General features: G+C 42.4%; 1 long non-coding RNA gene across 2 annotated transcripts; it reads right to left on the bottom strand.

Moving 5' to 3' along the window:
• Nucleotides 1-1,327: 1,327 nt before the first annotated feature.
• Nucleotides 1,328-15,350, bottom strand: LOC143809803 (uncharacterized). Of its 2 annotated transcripts, none has more exons than XR_013222462.1 (3): nt 15,243-15,350; nt 3,275-3,429; nt 1,328-2,367 (listed from the first exon to the last, which is right to left on the bottom strand). It is a non-coding gene; the product is annotated as an uncharacterized LOC143809803 (long non-coding RNA). The 2 variants fall into 2 exon arrangements; XR_013222463.1 differs by lacking the exon at nt 15,243-15,350 and adding an exon at nt 14,107-14,218.
• Nucleotides 15,351-18,821: the final 3,471 nt, after the last annotated feature.

Here is an 18,821-nt window from a genome sequence, read left to right on the forward strand (position 1 = left end):
CCTCAGCGCTGTAATGGCGGCGGTTTTGGCGGGAACTTTTGGCGGTAAATGGCGCAGCACAGTCTTTGCAATAAAGTACAGTCCAAGCACAATAAATCACAGTTCCAAGGCACACATAACCTGATTCTTCAGGCTTAAGTAGATCCTGTTCGTGACGCCAAGTCTGCGGCGCGCCCCCACACCGCCGCAGGGCCGAGGGGTACCCGGAGCCGGGCCTCTAGTTCTCAGTCTCGGGGTTGTCACGGTGGCTAGACCCGGTCCGTGGCCCTGTCCGTCAGTGGGGGACGTCCGGTGTAATAGGTGGTAGTAATGGTAGCGATGTAGCGGTGCGGTTGTGGGGTGTAAGTCGCGGTAAATAACGAGGACACCAGGTTGCAGTCTCTTTACCTCTTTACTGGAGATCTCTGAGTCCTCAGTCCAGAACACGGTTCACCAGGCTACGCAAGTCCGGCCGGTCCAATGGCACCTCCAGAGTTCTCCTCTCAGGTGGAGATCTGTGCCTTCCTTCTAGCGCTATGTGTTGTAGTCCTTCCCTGCTGTGCTCACGGAAAGTAACCCCACAACGGTTGTGTCTGTTTCTTAAGTTCCCTCACAACTCGATTTGATGTTCCTCTGTAATCCACCCCTTCCCTGTATTCAGGTTGGAATGGCACCCGTTTGTCAGGTAGGCCTGGAGTTCTTCCGGGACCCTAGAGTCGCCCCTCTCCCGCAATTGCCCCCCAAGACTTCATAGGTGATATGTGGTAGACAGCCCGCCTGAGACCGACTGTCCTGCCGCTGTTTGGAGTATGGCTTGAAGCTGTATTCTAATCCACTCCCTCGGCGTTCCGGCCACCGGTATTGCGCCTCAGCAGGGTGCTGCCTCTTTCAACAAAACCCCTGCTGGTATTCTCCTTCTGCTTGATCTCGTTTCTCACTCAGCACAATCTATCTCGCTTCTAGTCCTTTCTTGAGTCCCGCCGCTTCCAGGAGCCTGCGCGGACCCGTTACGTTCTTTCAATGCCAAGCCTCTGCCAGGATCCCACCCCTGGCAGAGACCCTACAGTCTCTCCCTTCACAACACCCCCTGCCACAGGGTGTTGCTCCGTTCAATCCCGTCAGCGTTCTATCTAACTTCCTGCCTGACCCCCAGTTTACCCACTATGGTGGGGAGTGGCCTAATGAATAGCACCCTTAGCTCCCCCCGGAGGCCCAGCTGTGAAACATATTGGTGTCTGTGATACCTGATTGGAGGAACTCCTTCGGTGCCATCGAACGTACCATGGCTCCCCTTAGCGGCGAAGCCACAGCACTGCAACGACCAGGACTCTGGGGCGCTGCATCTGGAATGCTTGGCAGCACAGTGCAGGACCTTTGTTACAGATGTGTTTTTTTATCACTACATCAGTCTCCAACCTTGATACACTTTGGGTTGCAAGTATTCCTACAACACATGCAATGAGGATGGTTGATAAATATTTAAAGACAAGCATACACACTATTTTGAAAAATAAAAATGTATTTCTAGAATACTCCCTATTGTAAACTCAAGTACATCGTAAACCTATTGACAATGTGCCCCAAAAATAACAGAACAATGTTACTACAAATTTACACATAACGTACAGATGGGCATAGCTTTGCGAGCTCATACTGGGCACAGTTGGTGACAAGTGTTTACCCTGGGTTACTTCGGCAGTTGGCATGGTTGTTTGCCCTTGTGTGGTCTGCCCATAACTATATGGATGAGAGTGCTGGACACTTTCACCCACATAATATATGCCTTTTTGCACATAAAGGTGGATCTGGCTGGAGTGGCCATAGTTCCTGACATAGTTCTGAGTAGCGCATATATGGAGTGTAGAGGAGAATGTTGGACCACATTGGGGCCATATGTTGGGTCACTGTCATAATGGCTGTGTGATGCAAATCATTGGGGCAGCAGTGGGCTGAATTCTGGCTTTTCTCTATACAAGCGAATCAGAGATATGGTGTCATTTGTTTAGTTTACATGACTCCACCACTGTAATCAATGCTTTACAGGCCCTGAGATGTGGTTGCTCAGAGATTTTATGCACAAAAGGCAGTAAAATCTTGAGAAAACATACAGTGTCATTGTCATGCTGGATTTTCAACATGAAAGATGGGACCCTCTAATCAACTTCATGTGTCACAGCCATCTGGATTGCTGTGCAATGGCAGCTCCACCCTCATCCTAGTGTAGAGAATGAAGTGACCTCCTGGATCTATGCGGTGGCCACAGAAGCAACCTCGTTCTCCTCCCAAGTGGGTGGCCTCTCAATGCCAGATTTGTTGGAGGACCTGCCTTGGGATGGTGAAGGCTGGAATGTTTCCTCCACATCCATTTCCTCCTCAAGATTGTTAGTTCTGTAAAAAAAAATTTGAATGTGTTTAGTTAAGAAAGTAACCTGTTTAACCACATATACATGGTTTAAGTTTTATTATACCCAACAAACTGTTTACAACTGGCAATCAAGTGTACTTCAAATCTTGCCTCAAACTTTTTAATTCACAGTGCAGTCCCTGAGTGGCTGGGGGTGTACAGTGTCACTGTAAGTTCCCATTACTTTATTGCTTGTGTGGCTTTCATCCATTGAAAATTGAACCATAAGGGGTACAATACCTATGCCCGTGTTGTTTGTAAAATACAATTTATAAATGCAAGATGCATGAAAAAGTACATTAGGTCTCTTTGCCACAGTCACTAAATCCACAATGGTCAATAAATTATTGTTAGGAATATATTTTATGTTGGGTATGTAGATATTATATGACACTAAATGTAACCATGCATTCAAAGAGATATGAAGCTCACAACATTTTCAAAAATGTAAAAGGAACAGGAACTTCGCATAGTTTGAAAATAAGCACCTGCATGCTGTAGTCAATTAGATACAAATGCAAATCATATGTCCACATGCAAAATGTACAGAATGTGGTCAGATAGACCCTGTTTTGAAATGCTTTATGAAAATGATATGATCATACATCTGGTGATATGATAAAGTTTTGAAACAAACATATAAGAAGACAAAGAAAAAGCACAGAAAAGCCACTGTAGGTCACACACTGCATTAATAAAACCCGTGCTGGTGCAAAATGCAGCAATACTACACACGCACAATGGCCCAAATATGGCTAAAATCCATTGAAACAGCAAAAATAAGAGAATGTACTGTAGGAACTGCGCTTATGCTGGGGTGTAGCATCCCAACTCCCAAAAAATAACTCATTGGAAATATTTTCCCAGGAATGCTCAATTATGCTGACATACCTCTGACCGATTATCCCACAGTTTGTGATATGTTTTCAACAGCCTAATCACGTTTTCTGCATCAAGTGAAGGCATGTTGGTTTTTGAGTTGCCCTTCTTGTCTTGTTCTCAGCTTCTCAGCCCCAATTGACGTATCAGCAAGAAAAATCCAGACACTAATTAAAAAAAAAACAAAAGGTGGATCTTAGCAACTAAGCTCAAATATGACAGATGACATCCTAGTATTGTCCGATTTTTTTCGCAAACCCATTGACTGGCATTGCCGATTTTGATCCGACACTCAGACATATCGGACACATCTTTGCCATTTGCCGCGGATCTCTCGGTCCACAAAAAATCACGGATATGTGAGTTGCTCAATAGACTAACACAGGCTGTTTAAAAAATGCAGCATCTTACAGTTATTATTGTTTATTATTATTATAGCACCATTTATTCCATGGCGCTTTACAGTTCTAGCAAAGTGGATGGGATTTATGGAAATCTCATGCCCACTGTGCTTTTTTTTAACTCAATGTAAACTAACCTACGATGCTTGTCTGAAATCCGCAATAAATCAATTTCTCTTGCAGGTACACTGACTTTTATGTGAGGATTTTCACCTTAAATTTGCATTACATGCCGGTAAAAAAACACACATTTTGTTCTCTGCATCTTTCATCTTCTATCTCAGTAATGGGAAAGTCTGTCTTCACTGAATACAGATTTGACCTCAGAATTGAGAATTTTGATAATGATCAATTCTGGCAGAGAAATAAGAAAATTTTATGATAAGATATTTTACAAAGTTGCCTATTTTAATGCATACTAATGATTTAAGAAAAATAAAAATAAAAACAACGGTTACGCTTTAAGTGGAATTTTTACTGGAATTTTTCAAAAATCCAAATCTTGGAGAATACAGATTTTGTAGTTCATGTGAAAAAAAGGGAATACACTGGCGCTCGGAAAGTGGATAATAAGAAGGAGGAACGGGGAGTAAGGAATAGCTGCTGGTGATAAAACAGGGTCTGTGCGTACCCTGTAAGCTTAAAAACAAAAAGAAGACGATAGTATAACACCTGCGCTAGCGTATAGAAGCTAAATGATCCCCCAAGAATAATAATAGGCAAATAGAGGGCTTTCAATGATTGTAAATGAGTACTTACTAGATTACAAGGCAGTAACCGTAGCTGCAGATCTTGCATGTACTGGGAGTCCGATTTACCGCTGCAGGGTGGTGAAATCACTGACAGTCCGGTTCACCGCTGCGCGATGGCAAGAACAAGGAACTAGACTCACTCCACGTGAGTCTGGTAAGAGGACGCGGGAATCAGATGGAAGCTGCCAGCTCCTAGCGTGCCCCGGCCGGAAGCGACGCTGAAGCGGTGGCGGCGTTGAGAAGGGGCGTAGCAACAGTGTGACGTCACAGCTAGTGGGCGGGCGCGTATGTGGATTATCCAATCCAACGCGTTTCGAAGGATACGATCCTTCTTCGTCAGGGCTGGAGTTTCCCATAGAGCCCTGCCTCTTAAAAAGCTTCTGCTGTGCCGCCCCCTTTAGAAAAAATGCCCTACGTCCCACATTGCCATTCCTCGCAAAGGGTATTAGACGTTGCAGCGTGATTAATGTACTAAGAGATCCATTTGTTAGAATGAAGATAATATGATGTGTTGTATGTTTGGTACAACTACATAAGAATGAATATAACGGATTTTATTATAATTAAAAGGATTAATGTAATTAGGATAATAATTTGGAACTAATAAGACAATACTAGAAAAATATACTTATAGCATAGATAAAAACTCCCATGAAATTTATTAGTGGAGTAGAAAAAATAAAATCAAATGACAACACATCATATAAATAAGTATTATCAAAGGAGGACAAAAAACCGTCCCTAAAATTGGCTCAAGAAATAAATAGAAATATAGATAAATGTATAAATTAAAAACCTTCACTCAAAAGGATACGCATAACTCATTTAATGAAAAATACCTAGATGGAATAAGACCGTACTTGGTATCCTGAATAATACGACATGTTAAAATTCTAATGAAACTATTAGTGAAATAAAAAATTAAATTAGAATAGGTAAAACCCCTCAATATAGATACGTGTTTTAAAAGAGAGGGATAAAACGGCCCTACAGTGTGTATGAATTGGAAGCCCCAGCTCAAAAAATAGATTAAATATTATAAATATTATAAATAGCAAGGTAGAATAAGACCATCCCAGGGAACCTATACCAATATGGAGGTATATCTTAGTATAAATGGTTCCCATTGGGGTAGGTTTAAAAAGCATATAACTCAATTTCATGATTCAGTCCTCTAGGGGCCAAGCTATCTAACATATAAATCCATTTAGACTCGACCCTAGACATGGCTTTAAGAAAATCACCGCCTCTTGGGTTTTGCTTGACCAACTGGATTCCAAAAAAACGAGACCCCCCACAAGATTTGTTGTGCTTTTCAAAAAAATGGCGGGACAAAGGGTGACCTTTGAAGCCCTTCTGGATGTTGTCAAGATGTTCCTTGATCCTGACCTTAAGAGGTCTCTTAGTTCGGCCCACGTAAATCATATTGCAGGGACACTGGAGTATATAAATTACTCCCATTGATTCACATGTAATGGAGTTTTTAATATGAAAATGAGTGGTACCACTGGAGTCTGTGAATGTGGTTTGAACCACCTTGTCTCTAAATGTACGTGTGCAGCATGAACATCTGCCGCAAGGCCTGAAACCCCACCTTAAGGGGTCTGATGATTGTGCAGGTACCGTTTCCCTGGCAAGAATTGGTTTTGTTGTTGGTGCCAAGAGGAGGCCCAGATTTTGCGCCTTAGTATATACAAATCTTGGGTTATTGGGTATTAGGCCTCCAATACTTTTATCACATTGAAGAATGGGCCAGTATTTTTTAACTATATTTGTAAATTTTTTGTACCCTGCATGAAATTGTGTAATTATGGGTAAGTTCTTTAATTGTGCCTGGATATCCTGAGAATTATTGGTTGTTTTAACTTTATGAACAAGACTTTCTCTAGATATGCGGCTGATAGCTTGTTGAGCCGTATTGAGGGTTTGTATATTGTAACCTTTGGCTTCAAACTGTTTGGTGATGTATGTGGACTCCTCATAATAGTCCTTCAGGTCAGTACAATTCCTCCTAATACGGGTATATTGTCCCCGGGGAATGTTGGTAAGCCAAATTGGGAGATGACAGCTCGTTAGATGTATGAAGCTGTTTGAGTCTACTGGTTTCCGGAAACACTTAGTTTTCAGTTGTCCGTGTTCCACATAAATTGTAAGGTCCAAAAAATTAATCTGGGAATCACTGATAGTCGGGGTAAATTCCAAACCGAATTGGTTGTTATTTAAGTTTGCAATAAAGGAATTGAGTTCAATTGTAGATCCCTCCCAAATAAACAAAATGTCGTCGATGAAACGACGCCAGAATTTTAATCCTGGGTGTAGTACGCCTTCCTTGCTTATATGTTGGTGTTCCCAATACCCCACGTATAGATTGGCGTAACTAGGCGCAAAACGTGTGCCCATTGCGGTGCCCCACGTTTGCAGGTAATACTGTTTCTCATACTGGAAAAAATTATGTTCCAATATGAACCCAATACTGTCAATTATAAATTTAATCTGGGCTAATTTTTTCCTGCACACTCTGGGGGTATACCAGGAAGCCCAGATTAAATTTATAATTGACAGTATTGGGTTCATATTGGAACATAATTTTTTCCAGTATGAGAAACAGTATTACCTGCAAACGTGGGGCACCGCAATGGGCACACGTTTTGCGCCTAGTTACGCCAATCTATACGTGGGGTATTGGGAACACCAACATATAAGCAAGGAAGGCGTACTACACCCAGGATTAAAATTCTGGCGTCGTTTCATCGACGACATTTTGTTTATTTGGGAGGGATCTACAATTGAACTCAATTCCTTTATTGCAAACTTAAATAACAACCAATTCGGTTTGGAATTTACCCCGACTATCAGTGATTCCCAGATTAATTTTTTGGACCTTACAATTTATGTGGAACACGGACAACTGAAAACTAAGTGTTTCCGGAAACCAGTAGACTCAAACAGCTTCATACATCTAACGAGCTGTCATCTCCCAATTTGGCTTACCAACATTCCCCGGGGACAATATACCCGTATTAGGAGGAATTGTACTGACCTGAAGGACTATTATGAGGAGTCCACATACATCACCAAACAGTTTGAAGCCAAAGGTTACAATATACAAACCCTCAATACGGCTCAACAAGCTATCAGCCGCATATCTAGAGAAAGTCTTGTTCATAAAGTTAAAACAACCAATAATTCTCAGGATATCCAGGCACAATTAAAGAACTTACCCATAATTACACAATTTCATGCAGGGTACAAAAAATTTACAAATATAGTTAAAAAATACTGGCCCATTCTTCAATGTGATAAAAGTATTGGAGGCCTAATACCCAATAACCCAAGATTTGTATATACTAAGGCGCAAAATCTGGGCCTCCTCTTGGCACCAACAACAAAACCAATTCTTGCCAGGGAAACGGTACCTGCACAATCATCAGACCCCTTAAGGTGGGGTTTCAGGCCTTGCGGCAGATGTTCATGCTGCACACGTACATTTAGAGACAAGGTGGTTCAAACCACATTCACAGACTCCAGTGGTACCACTCATTTTCATATTAAAAACTCCATTACATGTGAATCAATGGGAGTAATTTATATACTCCAGTGTCCCTGCAATATGATTTACGTGGGCCGAACTAAGAGACCTCTTAAGGTCAGGATCAAGGAACATCTTGACAACATCCAGAAGGGCTTCAAAGGTCACCCTTTGTCCCGCCATTTTTTTGAAAAGCACAACAAATCTTGTGGGGGGTCTCGTTTTTTTGGAATCCAGTTGGTCAAGCAAAACCCAAGAGGCGGTGATTTTCTTAAAGCCATGTCTAGGGTCGAGTCTAAATGGATTTATATGTTAGATAGCTTGGCCCCTAGAGGACTGAATCATGAAATTGAGTTATATGCTTTTTAAACCTACCCCAATGGGAACCATTTATACTAAGATATACCTCCATATTGGTATAGGTTCCCTGGGATGGTCTTATTCTACCTTGCTATTTATAATATTTATAATATTTAATCTATTTTTTGAGCTGGGGCTTCCAATTCATACACACTGTAGGGCCGTTTTATCCCTCTCTTTTAAAACACGTATCTATATTGAGGGGTTTTACCTATTCTAATTTAATTTTTTATTTCACTAATAGTTTCATTAGAATTTTAACATGTCGTATTATTCAGGATACCAAGTACGGTCTTATTCCATCTAGGTATTTTTCATTAAATGAGTTATGCGTATCCTTTTGAGTGAAGGTTTTTAATTTATACATTTATCTATATTTCTATTTATTTCTTGAGCCAATTTTAGGGACGGTTTTTTGTCCTCCTTTGATAATACTTATTTATATGATGTGTTGTCATTTGATTTTATTTTTTCTACTCCACTAATAAATTTCATGGGAGTTTTTATCTATGCTATAAGTATATTTTTCTAGTATTGTCTTATTAGTTCCAAATTATTATCCTAATTACATTAATCCTTTTAATTATAATAAAATCCGTTATATTCATTCTTATGTAGTTGTACCAAACATACAACACATCATATTATCTTCATTCTAACAAATGGATCTCTTAGTACATTAATCACGCTGCAACGTCTAATACCCTTTGCGAGGAATGGCAATGTGGGACGTAGGGCATTTTTTCTAAAGGGGGCGGCACAGCAGAAGCTTTTTAAGAGGCAGGGCTCTATGGGAAACTCCAGCCCTGACGAAGAAGGATCGTATCCTTCGAAACGCGTTGGATTGGATAATCCACATACGCGCCCGCCCACTAGCTGTGACGTCACACTGTTGCTACGCCCCTTCTCAACGCCGCCACCGCTTCAGCGTCGCTTCCGGCCGGGGCACGCTAGGAGCTGGCAGCTTCCATCTGATTCCCGCGTCCTCTTACCAGACTCACGTGGAGTGAGTCTAGTTCCTTGTTCTTGCCATCGCGCAGCGGTGAACCGGACTGTCAGTGATTTCACCACCCTGCAGCGGTAAATCGGACTCCCAGTACATGCAAGATCTGCAGCTACGGTTACTGCCTTGTAATCTAGTAAGTACTCATTTACAATCATTGAAAGCCCTCTATTTGCCTATTATTATTCTTGGGGGATCATTTAGCTTCTATACGCTAGCGCAGGTGTTATACTATCGTCTTCTTTAGATTTTGTAGTTCACTGTGCTAATTTAAAAAATAGTGGCTAGCTGTGATCCCCATTTTGCTAAACAGTAGAGGGCCAGAAAAAGGTTACAAATAGTGATGAGCGAGTGTACTCCTTGCTCGGGTTTTCCAGAGCACGCTCGGGTGACCTCTGAGTATTTATGACTGTTCGGAGATTTAGTTTTCTTGGCAGTTGAATGATTTACAGCTACTAGCCAGGCTGAGTACATGTAGGGGTTGCCTGGTTGCTAGGGAATCCCCACATGTAAACAAGCTGGGTAGTAGCTGTAAATCATTCAGCTGAGGCAATGAAAACTAAATCTCCGAGTAGTCATAAATACTCGGAGATCACCAGACCGTGCTCGGGAAAACCCCAGCAACGAGTACACTCACTCATCACTAGTTACAAAGAAAAAAAACCATTCCTCACCACTCACCTCTTCGCAGAGAGACCTTTTGTTGCCTGCTCTCAACCAGATGTCGCAACCGAGAGTGAACACTTGGCCAGAGATGCAACAATACGAAAACGCAGATAACCGGAGAGTGGGCAGGTAGCAGCGGGGACAGTCAGAGAGAGGAGTGAGGTATTAGATTTTTTCTTCTTTTTACATCTTACATTTATTATCTTACATTAATTATACTCTGGTCAAAATGCGTTGCTGACTTGACTGCCCTGTCTATATTTATGTTCCTGAAATAACTTTAATATTTTAGTCCACTTACGGAGTACTGGATAACTTTTCATGGCTAAGAATGTGGGTGGTACTAACATCAGCAGAAGCCCAACCATGGCTGTACGAGCCATCAGGGCATTAATAGTACCAAATACAAGCAACAATTGGCCTTCTTTGCCTCTGGCAAGTATACAAGTGGGTAGGAAGTAGAGGGCATTATTGAATATTTGGATCATCATTTGGCTCAGTCACAACATGATGATATAACCTTTTACAGCGATAGTATTTTGTTTAGTCAGTGTTTACTTGCTTGATCACAAATTACTAGGAGGGATAATTTTTAGACTGTTTTGTCTTATTTTAAAAACATGAATAGTCTGTTATGGTGCTGTGTTGCTAAAAGGGCTGTTGGTTACTACAGGGCTTTCCTCTGCTACTGTGGATGTCACTTTGATAATACTAAGGCTGTGTTTGCATTATAGATATTGAAAGGAGTTGGGAAGTCTTGGGAGACCTCAGAGTGTTAAACACATCTTTTCCGGGCAATTAGAGTACCTGAAATTGTCAACAATTCTATTCAAATTCAATTTTCAAAATATTTGATCATCTTTAGTTGTCATTAGTACTGCTTAAGATTAATGAGCATTTTTTTCTTATTGAAAAATACCAATATATTTGGTCAAACTATATAATTGTCTTGTACTGTGACTAAAAGGTAAGCTACAATAATAATGCATCATTATAAGGTTTGAGCTTTGTTCCTAAAGAAATTTGTTTCACAATTACTATGAACATGTTCAAATTTGGCATGGCCAGGTATGCATGAATATGGAAAATCAGAATTGTAGGAATAGTTGCTTGTTTGATTGGCTCCAAATTTATTCTGCAGCAGAACAATGACCCCAAACTTGCTGCCAAGACATTAAGAGCATTCTTCAATGTAAATAAAAACAAGGAGTCCTTTAAGTGATGATATGGCCCCACGTAGCATTGATCGGGCCTGTCTGAAATTTCATGAACTAACAGAGGGATTTTCAGAAGCCTTCATCCACATAGGATCTGTGGTTAGTTCTCCAAAATATTTGGAACAACTTTCCTGCCAAGTTCCTTGACAAACTGTGTGTATTTTTAAATAGAAGACTTGATAGTTTGATACAGTTTTGAAACCATAGGGTGGTCACTGGTCATACCAAATATTGATTTGTTTCTGATTTCTCTTGTGTTCATTCATTGTTGCATTTTGTTAATTCATAAATATAAATGATTAACATTTCTATTATTTAAAGCATTCTTTCTTTGCACCATCATTTTTTCCACACCTGCCTAAAAACAGTGTTGAAATTCCCTAACGAAAGAAGCCATTTGTTTCCAAAAGACGTAGGAATTGGCCCATTCAGTTTTCATTAGAACCATTGTGACGTCACATGACACCAGGTTACCAAAGTTCACCTACGTACTCAATTCACCGGAGTCTTCAGCATACACGTGTGTGGATTTCAGCAAGCAGATGCAGCTTCTAAATCTTCGAGGCGCACACCACTGACCAGGGCACCACCTGCAATTGAACTACCATTCAAGGCATTTCAGCATCTCAACTACATTTTACTTGGACTGTGCAAAGTGGACTTCTTACCGAGAGATGCCGACTGGTCCATTTATTAACTATAACATACATTATATGCAATATTACCATATTTATATTATTTATTTAAAAGCGGACCTATAATAGTAGATGCAAGAAACAAGTCCCTGCTTAAAGACATTTTAGGGCGCCAATTGGCACTGCCAAACATGACGATTAAGCCTGCATGCAATTAGCAATACTTAGTCCTTCTCATAACAGGGTCTCTTTGAAATATCTATTTTTTCCTCAGTTCCATGTGTAGGTAGCCTGTGCAAACCGCATCTAAGGTTTTTATATATTGAACTATTCAAAAGGGATATCTGGGGCAAATGCATTAAATGTAAAAATACATTTTTAAAAGTCTAAATACACGGGACTTTATACATAACCTCAAGTGGCGCTTTTCATCATTTCCCATAGCGCTAGTTGGTGCATTATTATAGTAAATTTTCTGTTTTTGCAAACTGTGGAATTTGCTATCCAACCAGCAGCCAGGGGAAATTTAAGGATATTTAGCACCAGGGTGCACTCTTTATTATAACAGTACTGAAACTCTCAACCATCATCATACAATTGAACATTACTACTAATATATTTAGGGACCTATGGTCTATACAAAAAAATGTCACTTTCAGTTTTGTTTCAAGTTTGTTTTACTTGAACAGAGGCATTTTGGAAAATCCCTGTTGCGTCTCTAGGCCACAATGGGCTTTACAACAGAGCAGAGCTTTAAATACATGTATTAGCATAGAACACTACTGACAATGCCTGAAAGTGTGATATCTTTTTAACTGTATAAAATAGCCTAGTTTATTGTACAATTTTTTTATTGTCATAGTTTGTGTAGGAAATATTTCAACTGCCAAAAACTGCAGCCATGGATAGTGTACCTATTAGAGATTAGCGAACAACTGAGTGGAATTGAATTGTACTCGAGTTTTGACAAAAATCCTCATTCACCAAAATGCATGTTTTTGTAATTTGCTTCCAAATGGCCGCAATTTTTCTGAATCGTAAAAGTTCATCAAAAAGTTAAATACAAAATTCTTATACTCAGTTCTTTGGTCCCTTCCCATCATCCATCCAGATGTTCCTCTCTGCATCTTTAAATCACCGTCTCTTTTGCTGAAATCTCTGTGTCTCTTTCGCCTTTGATTTAGGTTCGGGAAGGTTCTGAGTATGCACGCAGAAGGTCACATGATCTCAAGGCATGCATACAACCCTCCCAGATTCCATCAAAGCCAGAAGTTCTAGCTGACTGTGAGAAGGCTGGGGATTTTAGTGTATGTGGCAGGGCTCTGAAGATGCCATGAGGAGCATGCGGGTGATGGTAAGGAGCAGGAGGACCGGAAAGGTGAGTGGTGAGGTTAATATGCATGTTTTTTTAACATCATACAATTATTATGCAAAGGGGTCAGGAGAGAATAGATGTATATAGGTAAATTCAAATTTTGCCTGATCAGCTCATCTCCATTACCTATTACATATATTCACAATCTAACCACTGATATGGAAAATCATTTACAGCTAATAGAAGGTAGCATCAGATCATTCAGGGGCAGGAAATGAAGGGAAAATGCGAATAAGGTATTTTATTGTTTTTAGATTGCATATATGTTTTATATACAGTAGATTGCAAAGGGACCTTTAGAATCCTTTCTCTTAGAGCATCCACGATACTTCAGCCTGGCACGCTGTTCAGCTGTTAAAATTGGAAAGGATAAATATGAAATCTTCCTTTTTAGTGTTAACAAATCCCTGTAGGTGAAGTCAATTGACATATAAGATTTGTCTAGTTATGAGAGAACTACTATGCATTTGTTTTCCTTGGAAAAGATGTTTTACATTATAAACTGGGCTACATTTTAGAGGTTGAGAGATTTTAGTGACATGTCTTAAATGTACTATTTATTCCAATATCATTTGGCTTTTTAATCCTAGAGAATTTTTTTTTCAAGGCATAAGTACCAACTGTCCTTTTCATCCATAGGAATTTGTTTTACAAACGGTCAATTCTTCGAAGCTGCAAAGGCAGCATAAAGAGATTTTTCAGGCTAACTGTTCTCTTATCACGTGATAACTAAGCTATCATCGGGCAAGCTGAATTACGGCTCTGTACCACAGCGTACAACTGTCCAGAAACACTACAGCCTCTTAATAGTTTTAGCACATACCAGGACTAGAAGAGAACATAAAATATGCAATATTTGTAGATTATAGTGCAGACAAGAAAACAATATAAATTAATTTTTGTTACCTTGAATTGGTGATTATTATTATTATTATTTTTGCCATTTTTTTTACTATCTCAATCTCCTGCAAAGTCAAGTAACCAGGAATTTAGAGCACCCGCCAGGGCCACGGGGTACTCGGTACCGGATCGGATCTTAAAGGGGACGTGTCATGGTGGCAGTGACTCCATCTAATAAAAGGGGAATTAATGTAAATGGGAATAAAGTTTATGGGATTAAATGTTTGTGATGCCACCTGTGGTATTCGGCAAATGTGACATGTTAGCCAACGCTGCTTGAAGAGACCGATGGGGCTCTTGGTGATGCAACAGAGTTGGTACAGTTCTCCGCCATCCGAGCTTCAGTCCCAGGGCACTGTGGTTGTAAAAGATGGTGATGCTGATGGTGGATGTGGTGGCTGTAGTGCAGGGTGGATGGCGCAGTAAATAAATGTGAGGACACAGTGTAGTGTAGTTTCCAATGCTTTACTCCCAGTTCTTAGTTGCCCCTGCCGGGGTGCTGTGTCTTCCAGGTTTGTGGTCCAGTCAACCCCCTTTCTTATATTCCTCTCTCTGGCCATCTTTCTGTGCTGGCTATCACCCCTCCTGCCCTGTGCCTGCCACACAGTGTCCCAAGCCAGCAGCCACGGATTCCGCCGGACGGTGAGTGCTAAGTCCTCCCTGAATCCTATACGGCTGCTATTTCAGTGAATGTGTGCAGATGTGACTCTGCTTCTTCCAAATGCCACAACCTCCGGTTAGCTAGCTGAGTTCTTAGTTTCTCCACTAGTTTGAGGGCCGGTCCCTCACTGCGACCTGGTCCCTCCACCGACGATGGTCAGCGTGGATACGAGCCCCAAGGGTGGACTTCTCACTATCTATGCCTCTAGGACCCCTTCCTTCGGTTCTTTCTGACGTTTTCCTTTTTTTCAGTTCCCCCACTTTCTGGGAACTCCTTTCTGTCTGCCAGGAGCTGCAGACCCCCACGTCTGCTCAGCTCCACTTCTCTCTCAATCTCTGCCTAAGCTGATGTCTCTACAAGCTCCTCCCCTACTCTACCTATCCCACCCACTCCTCCAACACCCTTTCCTATCCAGCCTAGCCTTGACTGAATTGTCTGTGTTGGATGTAGGTGTAGGGTCCTGTGCCGTGCCCCTCCTTACCTGAGAGCGAAGTATGACACCTTTGAGTGAGGTGCAATACTCTGTGGTGACTGGACCCTCAGGGGCGCCACATACCCCCCCACCCGTTAAACACAGCACATCCTCGGTCTGGAACAGAGCAAAAACAGATGTTAACATGCAAATTAATTTTTCTACAGTGCACTGCAACAGGTAAGGCTGCTTTCACACATCAGTTTTTTGCCGTCAGTCACAATCCGGCGAATTTAGAAAAAAGTGGATCTGGCAAATGTTGCCGCCTTGTAAACTTGTATTAGCGATGGACTGCGATGGATGGCCTCACATTTCATCCATTTTTTATGGATCCATCAAAAATTGGTTTTTCGGCGGCTGGAGAAAACAGACATAGTAACATTTTTTGTGTCCGTCGAAAAAACAGATGGTGAAGGATCCGTAGCCCTCCGTCGTTTGCTAGAATGGAACTCTATGGCGCCGGATCCGCCAAATGATGGAAACCGGCAACGGATTCTGTTTTTTTTTTAACTGAGCAAGCTCCGATTTTTTTTGGATCCATTTAGCTGGATCAGCTAGTTGGATCTGTTGGAAAAACGGATCCGTCGCATCAGTTTTTCACAATCTGTGACGGATCTGTTTTTTTCAACATTCGACGGATTGTGACTGATGCCAAAAAACTGATGTGTGAAAGCAGCCTAAGCAGGTAAAAACTTTCATCCCTTTATGGGAGGCACGTTAAACTTGAACAATTTTAAACAAGAGCAATAATATCCAACATTTCCCTTAATATAATATTCTCAATAGACTATAACGTTTCTCTAAATTATCTTTTACTGTAAACATTTTTCATTTCTATCAAATATAAACATTTTTATCAGATTCAGTAGCAAGTTTTCTGTGAGATCCCCAGCCGAGACCTACTTCTTACTGTTCTAAGTGCAATTAACCAGTGTCATATCAAGTACAACAATGCAACAAAAACATTCTCAAAAAGACATTCTTCACAAGTCCCACAAAACTTAGTGCAATATGGGGGACCCGTCTCAAACCCCAAATGTAGGGTTGAGCGGGCTACAAGGCATAGTTGGTCTTCATGTTGGACCACTTCTTCAGCCACACCAGACGGTTTTTGTTCTGTAGTCAATTATTAGAGGGTAGAGTGCCTTAGTCACACTCCACAGAGGTAGATGTAAAACCAAGAAGGAGCACATTAAGATGTGCAAACTATAAACAATAGAAGTTTTTGGATCACACATTGTTCATAATTACATTGCCTTTTCAGCTCCAACTTTCAAACTTTGGTAAACAGCTACTTTAACTTTCAGGAACAATCAGCTTTCTACTTTTTCCAGGGCAGGTCTTGGGGTCCATGACCTCTTGACCTAGGAAGGTCCTGCTCCTGCAAGTCAAACAGTATTAGTCCCACTGCTGAAGTTTTGGTGTCCTGTGTCTTCATGGACTGTTCGGACACCGGTTCAAAGGCCGATGCAGCTTCCAGGGTAGAAGGCTCTGTGGCTCTGCACTTGCTGACATTGAGGGCATACCACTCCTTTTTCTGATGAAAGGCTATCACCACCTATTTTTCTAAGTTGAAAGTGACCACTACTCCCTGCCGCAGTGGTCTTTGGTTAATCCTTTTGCTCTTATGGGCTTGGGCCTCAGCCTGAAGGTTCCTCTTCTCCCTCTCCTCCTGCCGGGCCCTCCTTTCTGCATCATATTTTGCTGCCCGCTGCCTGCAATATTCTTCCCATGTGATGCCCGGGGTTTCCCCTTGGAGCTCGATCATATCAGCCCCTTGGGGTCTCCCTTTAATTACCACCGGCTCAGCGTGCACCTCCTGCTGCCCACTCGATGGTGTCAGTGGGGCTGTTATCTCGCCTAAGATGTCTGGCGTCGAGTCCCAGGGCGCATTTCTGGGTGCCCAGCCAGGCCTAGGGGCTGTCGGGGTGGGTAGTGGGCCTGCTAAAGTGCCATCGGTTAACGGAGCAGGGTCAGTCGCCGGAGCGGGGTCGGTCACAGGGGCAGGGTCGGTCACAGTACCTGCTGCTGGTGTCTCACCGGTGCCGGTTTCCTCCTCCTTCTCCACTGCTGGTCACAAGGCCATCCTCCGTTCAGACATCTTCTTCTGCAGGACCTCCTTCCACTTTGCAACCGAAGTAAGCTGCCTCTCCAGGAGCTGGCAGGCTGCTGCAGATGCTTGGATCAATGGATCACACAGCACACTGCTCCTTGCAGGGGCCCCTCCCCTCCTGAAAGCACACAGCACACACACTCCTCAGAGCAGAGGGGTGGATCATTGTCACCTTACTAACGCAGTCTATGCATAGAGGGGCTGGCACATTCTAATGCAGGGGGAGGTAGCGATTTCTCCACACAATCTGAGGTAGGGGGGCTGGCACCTGCTTTCTGAAATGACAGACAATTCAAAGCACAGTCTATGCAAGGGGGAGGGGCCTATTTTGGCACTGTTTCTGTGGCTCTGCCCATGATGGGACAACCTGCATATGATTAGCTCCACATGTGCCTCAGTAATGGCCGCTCTCAAAGTTACCACACAGCATGCAGCGTCTTACACAGTTCACAAACAGTTCTGAAGCAGATATTAGGTGCACAGCATTCCTCTTAGCAGCAGTTCTTTATATACTGTTCGTGATGCCAAAGTGGAGCGCTTGCCAGGGCCGCGGGGTATTCGGTACCGGGCCAGTTCTTAAAGGGAAATTAATGTAAATGGGAATAAAGTTTATGGGATTAAATGTTCGTGATGCCACCTGTAGTATTCGGCAAATGTGAGATGTTAGCCGATGCTGCTTGAAGAGACCACTGGGGCTGATGGTGATGCAGCAGAGTTGGTACAGCTCTCCACCATCAGAGCTTTAGTACCAGGGCACTGTGGTTGTAAAAGATGGTGATGCTGATGGTGGATATGGTGGCTGTAGTGCAGGGTAGAAGGCGCAGTAAATAAATGTGAGGACACAGTGTGGTACAGGTTACAATGCTTTACTCCCAGTTCTTAGTTGCCCCAGCCGGGGTACTGTGTCCTCAGGTCTGTGATCCAGCCAGCTCTCAAGCAATTTGGGTGCACTTTCCAGACCCCTCTTTCTTATATTCCTTTCTCTGGCCGTCTTTCTACTCTGGCTATCACCTCTCCTGCCCTGCGCCTGCCACACAGTGTCCCAAGACAGCAGCCATAGATTTCACCAGGCGGTGAGTTCTAAGTCCTCCCTGAATCCTATATGGCTGCCTTTTCAGCGAATGTATGAAGATGTGACTTTGCTTCTTGCAAATGCCACAGCCTCTGGTTAGCTAGCTGAGTTCTTAGTTTCTCCAGTAGTTTGAGGGCCGGTCCCTCACTGTGAACTTGTCCCTCTACCTGACGATGGTCAGTGTGGATAGGAGCCCATGGGTGGACTTCTCACTACCCGTGCCTCTATAACCCGACCCCTTCCTTTGGTTCTCTCTGTCATTTTCCTTTTCTTCAGTTCCCCCACTTTCTGGGAACTCCTTTCTGTCTGCCAGGAGCTGCAGACCCCCACATCTGCTCAGCTCCACTTCTTTCTCAATCTCTGCCTAAGCTGATGTCTCTACAAGCTCCTCCCCTACTCTACC

Source organism: Ranitomeya variabilis, chromosome 2 (genome assembly GCF_051348905.1).
Source record: "Ranitomeya variabilis isolate aRanVar5 chromosome 2, aRanVar5.hap1, whole genome shotgun sequence".
Lineage (NCBI taxonomy): Eukaryota > Metazoa > Chordata > Amphibia > Anura > Dendrobatidae > Ranitomeya > Ranitomeya variabilis.